The following is a 9,138-nucleotide window of genomic DNA, read 5'->3' as shown; positions in this document are numbered from 1 at the left end:
AAAAATATGAGGTCTCCATTTACTTCACCCCTCCCCCCACTACTCCCCCCATAACAACCTCCTCCATCATCATGAGGCATTAATTGCACTTGGTGAATACATCTCTGAGCGCCGCTGCACCTCATGGTCAATGGTCCACATCATAGCCCACACTCTCCCACAGTCCACCCAGTGGACATACAATGGGAGGACATACAATGTCCAGTAACTATCCCTGTAGCACCACCCAGGACAACTTCAACCCCCAAAAATGCCCCCACATCACATCTCTTCCTCCCACTCCTTACCCCCAGCAGCCACCATGGACACTTTCTCCACACCAATGCCACATTTTCTTTGATTACTAATCACAATAGTTCATGAATAGAATATCAGTGAGACCACTCTAATCCATACTCTATTTCTCCATCCTGTGACCTTAGAATGGTTGTGTCCACTCCACATCAATATCAAGAGGGGGCTTAGATTCCACATGGATGCTGGATGCAATTCTCCTGCTTTCAGTTGTAGGCACTCTTGGCTCCCTGATGTGGTGGTTGACCTTCTTCACCTCCATGTTAGCTGAGTGGGATAAGTCCGATAAAACAGAGTGTAGGAGTTGCAAGTCTGTTGAGGCTCAGGGCCTGGCTATCATATGGTCAGTCCAGAGATTCAGGTCCCCTGGGTATACACTAAACCCCAGCACCAACTACAGATCCAGTTAAAGTAAAAGGAGAGGCTTGTGAACAAAGATCACATCTGAGTCCCACTCGATCACACAGGAGCACAAACGCAAAAGTAGGGCAAACTGACATGGCACTGAACTCCATCTGCCATGACCATAGGACCTGTGGGTCTCTGTAGCCCTCAGAAGAACCAATACCTGGGGTTGTATGTATTTTATCTGTCTCTGGGACTCTGCTGACGTGTGCATAAGGGAGACCCCTCTGAGAACCTCTCGGCTCTTTTTGGAGAGTCATACCCATATAAACTCATTTGTCCTTTCCATTTCCCCCTTTTCTTCAGGTCAAAAAGCACTTTTAACTCCTGGTATTATATGTAGACTGAGATATTCTGCTAGTCTGAGTTGACCCTTTTATTCAAGGTTATTTTCTAGTTACATCATCACCTGGTACTTGGTAGTAATCCCTTAGTGCCAGGGAGGGTCATCCCCGGGAGATATTTTCCACACTGGGGGAAGGCAACAAATTTACATGCTGAGTTTGGCTTTGAGACTGGCCACATTTGAGCAACACGGAGGCTCTCAGGAGGTAACTCTTAGGCACCCTGCAGCCCTAGGCCTTGTTCTTATTTCAGGTGCACAGGTTTACAAGCATAGTCATTAGTATCAAGGGCTCATTGTTGGACCCTCCTTCTTTTTTGGTCTTTACCATTGAATTTGGGGGATTGCTGCTGTTCCTTTAGGGAATGTGATAGAGCTCCCCTGGCTAGGAACTCAGTACTCCCTCAGTTGTTGTTTTTAATTGTAACCACTATGAAATTATCCAAATATTTTTATGTACCCTGCATATATGCCCTGGAAAACTCCATGCCAACCATGTGTCTCCTGTCGATAACATCCCACACCAGTATTCATCACCTGCCATTATTGAACCTCTCTGTGATCCAAAACTTCTTCAAAAATGAAGCCCAATATACTGCCAGGTTTCATTAATAGTAAAATGGAATATAGTGATGATTTTAAAGGTTAGAAATAGAATACATATTAATTTAGAAAAATTAAGGTAAAAATAAATTGGGGTATCAAAAAATTTAAAAGTGCAAAAGCTTAGTTTTTGATGTTTTGCCTTCCATCACTGCAATAAGTGTTACTCTGTATGCAAATAGGCAAGGCAAATTCTTCCATCTTTTCTTCAGTGTTTACGTTCTTCTTTTACTTTTTCTTTTTCCTAATTATTAAGCTTGTCTTCACAAAAGTTTTAGATCATAGTGATTCATATATATAATATACAGTACTCCCACATATCCCACATAAAACCCTTTTCCCTTCCACAGCAATAATCTTTTTACATATTCATACTATATTTACTGAAACTGATGTACAGATATTGAAACAATAGCTTTCAAACAAGTTAACATTTGGGTTTACATTGTGGTTTATATTTTAGACTATACTATTTTCCAAATTTTTAGTTATCTTTTACATTATGATTTACATTTTAGTCTATTGGCCCCTATGCATTTTTGGTGTAATTTAATATGTCTTATATCCATCCTTGCATAATCTTGTGGAACACTTCTATTGCTCACATGTTTACATTGATTCCATCTATTCAATATCTCTTTCTCCCTCCCACAGTGACAGTCAAACTTCACTGCTTGAAGGGTCATGTTCAAAGATACTTGCAACAATGATGAGGGCTTGACATACTCGACTGCCCTAATGCATTGGAGACCACCATTTCTCTCAAGAGATACAATTTTCTCTATATGAGAAAATCAGTCCTCCCCAGGATGTGGGTATACCTTCACTCTCATTATTTGGGTCTCTACCCAATGACATAACTGACTATGACAAAATGAGCACTCACATACTCCCTAGAAGCTTGTCCTGTGTCAGATTATCCTCTTTAAGTATCTTAAACAGGTAACCTTCCTAATAATATTTTTGAAAAGGTTCTGTCAGCATTATACTCTCTACCAAATATCTGACAATCTCCTATGTTCATATGTTCCCACACCCTCCCCCCCAATTTCTTGGGCAATATTTCCCATCCTCCCATCCCTAGCCCCCTCAAGCCCACAAAGCCCCACCCAAAGGTAACCCTATGCTCCCATTTTATCTGTTCCTTGTACAAATACTTACCTCCCTCTTATCATAGATTACATCCATGTAGGTGTCAGCTTACATCCTTCCTCTACCCCCCAATTTCCTTTAAGCCTGTCATCCAGTCTCTAGCTTTCTGAGGCAGCTTGGTTTACTTATTTCATATCATTGAGGTCATGTAGTATTTGTCCTTCAATGCCTGGGTTGATTCACTCAACATAAGGTTCTCAAGATTCATCCATGATATCACGTGTGTTTGTAGTTTATTCGTTCTTAAAGCTGAGTAGGATTCCATGGTATGTATATACCACGTTTTATTTATCCATTCATCTGTTAATGGGCATTTGGGTTGATCCCAACTTTTGGCAATAGTGAACAATGCTGTTATGAACATTGATGGGCATATATCTGTTTGTGTCCTTGTTTTCAGTTCTACTGGGTATTTACTGAGCAGTGGAATTGCTGGGTCATATGGCAAATCTATAGCTAGTTTTTTGTTTTCGGTTTTAATTTATTTTATTTATTTATTTTATTGACTTAGTAATAATATTACATTAAAATATATATATATGAGGTCCCATTCAACCCCACCCCCCCACCCCACCTCTCCCCCCCCCCCAGCAACACTCGTTCCCATCATCATGACACATTCATTGCATTTGGTAAGTACATCTTTGGGCACCTCTGCACCTCATGGTCAATGGTCCACATCATGGCCCATACTCTCCTCCATTCCATCCAGTGGGCCCTGTGAGGATTTACAATGTCCGGTGCTAGTTTTTTGAGAAACTGCCAAACAGTCCTCCAGAAGGCTGGATCCTTCTGCATTCCTACCAGCATGGATGAGTGTTCCCATTCCTCCAAATCCTCTCCAGCATTTGTAGTCTCCTGTTTTTTTCATAGCTGCCAATCTTATGGGGCTAAGATGGTATCTCATTGTAGTTTTGATTTGCATTTCCCTGATAGCTAGAGATTTGGAGCATTTTTTCATGTGCTTTTTACCCATTTGTATTTCTTCTTTGGAGAAGTGTTTGTTTAAATCTTTTTCCCATTTTTGAAATGGATTATTTGTCTTTTTATTTTCAAGATAAAGGAGTTCTTTATAAATGCAGGATATAAGTATCCTATTAGATATAGGTTTACCAAATATTTCTCCCACTGTGTAGGCTCTTTTCACTTTCCTGACAAACTCCTTTGAGGTGCAGAAGGCTTTAATTTTGAGGATGTCCCATTTATCTGTTTCTTCTTTTACTGCTCGTGCTTTTGGTGTGAAGTTCATGAAGCCATTTCCTATTACAAGGTTTCCACTAAGCGGCAGACACCAAAACTCCTTTCCATTTCTATGCCAGATATTATTTGAGGGAAAAAGAAGAGTAAGAAGGAAATTAAGTAGAAGAAGAATCTATGAGATCTTAGACAATGAGATTTGTTTTTTGCAAAATGATATGAAATAGGTTGATTGATCAGGTAAAATCATAATCCAAATCACTCACTTGTAAGGTTGTTCTGCTCAATGGTTACTACTTACCTGCAGTATTGGTGAGAACCATACAAATTCCCTACACTCACGCAGCTCAAACTGTAATACACATTTTGGTAATTAAACACTTTGGATGGATTTATGCTTTATTAATAGGTATCAATAAAATTGTTAAAATAAAAAATTGACATAAGAAAAAAGAAAATTTACATGAGCTCACATACATTTCAGATGGAAGGCACATTCAGTGTGTCTGTGCATCTCCCAAAACCAATCTCTCACTTATATTTAGGAAAACCCAGTTAAACAAATACCTATAGAAATTTCACTTACGTCTTTGCATCATATAAACACAAAGGCATACGTAAAAGCACAAGAGGACACATTTTTATTAAAAGGCATGATATTATAATTCTATAAGAATATGTGAAAATTTCATGGCAGAATATATTAAGAACAGAAAAAAAATTCTCATCCACCTGGTCTGGACTTGATAAAATTGGGCAGTACCTTTAACAAAGTATCCTGGCATGTTGCCCATAATGCGCAGATTATCCCAGTTTGGTCCTGAAAGATTTGGGGAAAGATCACAATAATCAGCTCACCACTTTCCTTTCCTTCCATTAATGCAGTCTAGTGACCAAGGTTTATAGTTTTACTATAGAAGCATTGTTAGTGTGAAATTTGAAATCTTCACTTTTATATAGAAAGTTTACAAGTAGAAACTGTTTTAAAAACATATGTCTGGATTCCTTCTTCATAGATTATAATTTCATAGACAATTTCCTAATAAGTCATGGTAAAGTTGTAAACTAATTGGACCCTCATAAATGCTGTTGGATCCAAAATTGTGCAGCTACTGTGGAAAACAGTTTAGGCATTCTTAAACAAGATAAAAATAGAATTTTCAAATGATACAGCATTTCCACTACTAGTTATATACCCAATATAATTTATGTACCCAAAAGAATGTATTAATAGGTGCAAAGAAAACATCGTATATAAATGTTAATAGCAGCACTATTCACAATGGCCCAAAACTAATATCAACCCAAATGCTTGATGGATGAATGTACAAACATTTGTAGAATGATACTAATTTTATGTAGATTTTCATATTTAGTTTCTAGCAATTTTGGCAAATATTCTAATCTTATACTTTTCTTTCCCTTTCTTAATATTTATGCTGTGCCATTGTGCATTTTTTGAGCCTTTATTCTAAATTGGTCAGTTTAGTTGAATATTTTGTCAATTTAGTTGAATATTTTCAAATAATGTATTTTTCTTACTTTTACACTTTTATTCTTTCTTCCATTTACTAAAATATTAGTTTCTTTTTAAATCTATATTTTCTTCTGGTTTGATCAATTTTAGTTTATTTTATTATATGATTTCCAAAAATTTATTTTGATCTTTAATTTTATAGATGTAAGTATTTGAAGCTATGAATTTCTCTCTAAGCCTTCTTTCAGTATTTTTCCAAAGATTATGTTATTGTCACATTAGTGTTAAGGTATAGAACAATATTTACTTATAACATAATATTTGACATATAATTATTTAATGAATATATGTAATTTTTTGAGTATTCTATAAAAATATTCATAAATATTTCTCTTTTATAAAATACATTTTCTATATACTTTCCATAGCATTTCCTTTAGTTCTGTATTTTAAATACCATTTTTACTACTGGAGTCTTCAGCATAGTAAAGTTGACTTCTTTGTCTTATTTAATCATCATTTTCGACATAATACCTTGACTGAAATTGAGACAGTAGGTGCATTTTTCTTACAATTTTATTTCTTTTTTAAAAAAATACGGGCTCCCTTATATTTTTAAACTTTCCTAATCATTTAATTCTATTTTTTAAAAAAATTTCTACAAGTTGGATTTTGCTGTACAGGATAATTTGAAAATATTTTTCTTTTACTGGGTGAATTAAGCCCTGTTGTATTTATTAGTACAAGAAAGGTTTAGTTAAATTCTCTCATAATTTTTTCTAATAGAATATAAAACACGAATAAAGTGTATTTTACCCTGTAATCCCCACAATGACACAGTCTCATTCCATTCAAAATTCTCTTGAACGTAATGATAGGTTCTGTGATGGACCCTGGAATGAAGCAAGCCAACCAGAGTTGTCAGTGATATTTCCTTTAATATAACAACAGAAAAGCACTGTCATTTGGGCTGGTGAGGGTTAAATCATCGACCAAGAATGGATGCAATTTTGTCACTGCTTGTTATGGTCCGGGAGAAATCCTTGTGTTACAGGAAAGAATTATGACTGAAGAGATAAGAAAATCTTCTGATGGTGTAAGGATGATAAAATAAATAACATCTATTCATTTATCGTATCCCTGAATTTGACTTAAAGACCTGTATTCTTACTACTGATTGTGTGGGACAGGTCCGTGTTCCTGTCTGATATGAATTAATATTTTTTGTTGTTGTAAGGATTGATGAAAATTTGACACCTTAGGTAAATTTTTGTGTTTCTTATATGTCTATGCTATAAAATGTGGGTAGAGATATAGACACTGCACTCTTAGTGATACTAGACGTTTCTATGTTTCCCTGTATCCATAGACATTAGTGATTCCATTGGGCCTTAGATCACTTTCGTGGCCCTCATTTTCTCCTTCCCCAAACTACACCTGTCCCCCAATAGGCTCCAGAATCATCCTCCTTTCCCAGATTTTAACAAAGGCTTGGCCAGTGCAATCAAAGGTCACCCAGAGCTAATGCAAAGAGACACATGGAAAACACACAGATATAAGCAAAATGAGGGATAATCTGGATATAGGAAAACTTGTGCCCCAAAATGTGTGATTGGTAGCCAAAAAGATTTATAAATAGCTGAGGGAGTGGGGGTATATGGGGACCTCTTATATTTTTTGAATGTAACATTTAATAAAATAGAGGAAAAAAAACTAAACCTTTTTTACATATATTATCCCAGCAGTTTACATAAACCACACCATTACAGGTCCTTTCAACATAATCATGACATGCATGACTCACATTCTTCTTAAGGAAGTAGATAATGTATGCTCTGGATGTTCTCTGTTTGAATACTGGCACTAATTAATATCCATACCATCCACACAGAACTAAGGGTACAAGAAAACACTGATTTCAAGTCTTATCTTTCTTCAATCTTAAAAGACTTCTTGGAGTATACAGAGTTTCATGAGCCATTTGAGCGTAGAAATGGTTGGCATAGCCTTTGAGGAGAGAGGAAATACAGAGCAAATGTATCACTGAATAAATGGAACAAGATTCAGTCTGGAGTATATCTTAGAAAAATAACTCTTGTGGATCATGAGAAAACTGTGCAGTAGCAGATATCAAGTGATTATTTCAGGACATTAGAGACCATCTGAAGACAAGGAAGGAAGAAAGTGTGTTTTGGGCATTGAAGCACTGATGAAGAAGTGTAAAACATGAATAGCAATAAGGATATGAGGAAGAAAAAGAGAAGGACAAGTGAAAGTGTCATTAAAGAAAAGTCAATAGTGAAAAACAAAGGCATTGTCATTACCATAATATAAAATGAAGGCATGGAAAAGTATTGCTCTCTGCACAGAAGATCCACAATAAGAGAAATAAGACATGGGGATAGTTGCCAGAAAAGTGAACTGAGCAATCAAGAACACAAGCAGTTTATTCATGAGCAAGATGCTAGCAATGGAGGGGATTCAATAGTATATTGTGGGAGTAGCTGAGTTGAGAGGAGAAGCTGAAGAGATAGGAGCCCTTGAGTCACCTTATGTTCTCTCCTCCCTTACTCCCTTCACATGCTCATAGTTTTCTAATTAAGACATCTTTGAGAACCTGGTTCCCCTTGCTTCCTCCTCTCTTTGAACTCATCCAAAGCGTCGGCTGCTGTCACATTGTTTACAGCAATGACGGATTCAGCAATCCTGCTGTATTTTGATACTGCTGCAGCAACTTATCTTTTCTCCTCATGCAGTACTCTGGATGCCCATTACTCAGCTGTTGTTTCATTTTCCACACTGAATATTCTCTCTGTAGCAGCTATTATCTCAACGTCTTGAATCTTTTCACTCTCTTACTCTTCCAGATTTAATAATTTTTAAAAGTTTCTGCATCAATCAATGCTCCTTCATTTCTCCTGTTACTTGACTAGAGCTCACGGATGGTCTCATCAGCCATTATCATTTTCCTTTTCTCAACTTTTTTAAAAGAAAAGAAATCGGTCAATTATCCACAACCCCGCTATGCACCAATATAATTCAAGAGCAAACAAGCAATCATGATACCTGCTGTCACACAAACCTTGGAGATAAGTTTGTCATTCTTATTATATTGATACACAAGTTCTTGTAAATTCCTTTGTTTTGAATAATTATTCCCCCAAATATTTGTATAACTTTTTCCTGTGCAATAATCTAAAATATAAACCAAACATATAAAGTCATTCTTATAGTAAAATTTAAAAAATCAATTGTTGAGACAAAACGTCAAATAAATAATTCATGTTTACAAAAATGTAAGGACAGCATGATCTAGCCAAGACGGCACATGAAATTAGCTATCACAATATTCTGTTTTTCTATTACCTACTTCTGTATGTTAAATAGATTTAAAAAATCATCATAAAGAAGCAACTTTTGGTATCTGTATGTCATACATGGCATCTATAATGATACTTTTTAGAATAGTATATTTTCAAAAATACATATTAACTTTAAACAATATAATAATACTAGTATGATAGTAATATTTTCAAAACAAACTAAGCTATTATTCACATTTCTATGGATTGGATTTTATGGTACTTTTACATTGATTTTTAAAAAATAAATATATTCAATTCTTATATAAAGACTTGTCTTTGGGAAACAATTTTATTTTCTCTAA

Source organism: Dasypus novemcinctus, chromosome 20, assembly GCF_030445035.2.
Source record: "Dasypus novemcinctus isolate mDasNov1 chromosome 20, mDasNov1.1.hap2, whole genome shotgun sequence".
NCBI lineage: Eukaryota > Metazoa > Chordata > Mammalia > Cingulata > Dasypodidae > Dasypus > Dasypus novemcinctus.
The sequence above is the reverse complement of the archived record's forward strand: the minus strand, read 5'-3'. Positions refer to the sequence as shown.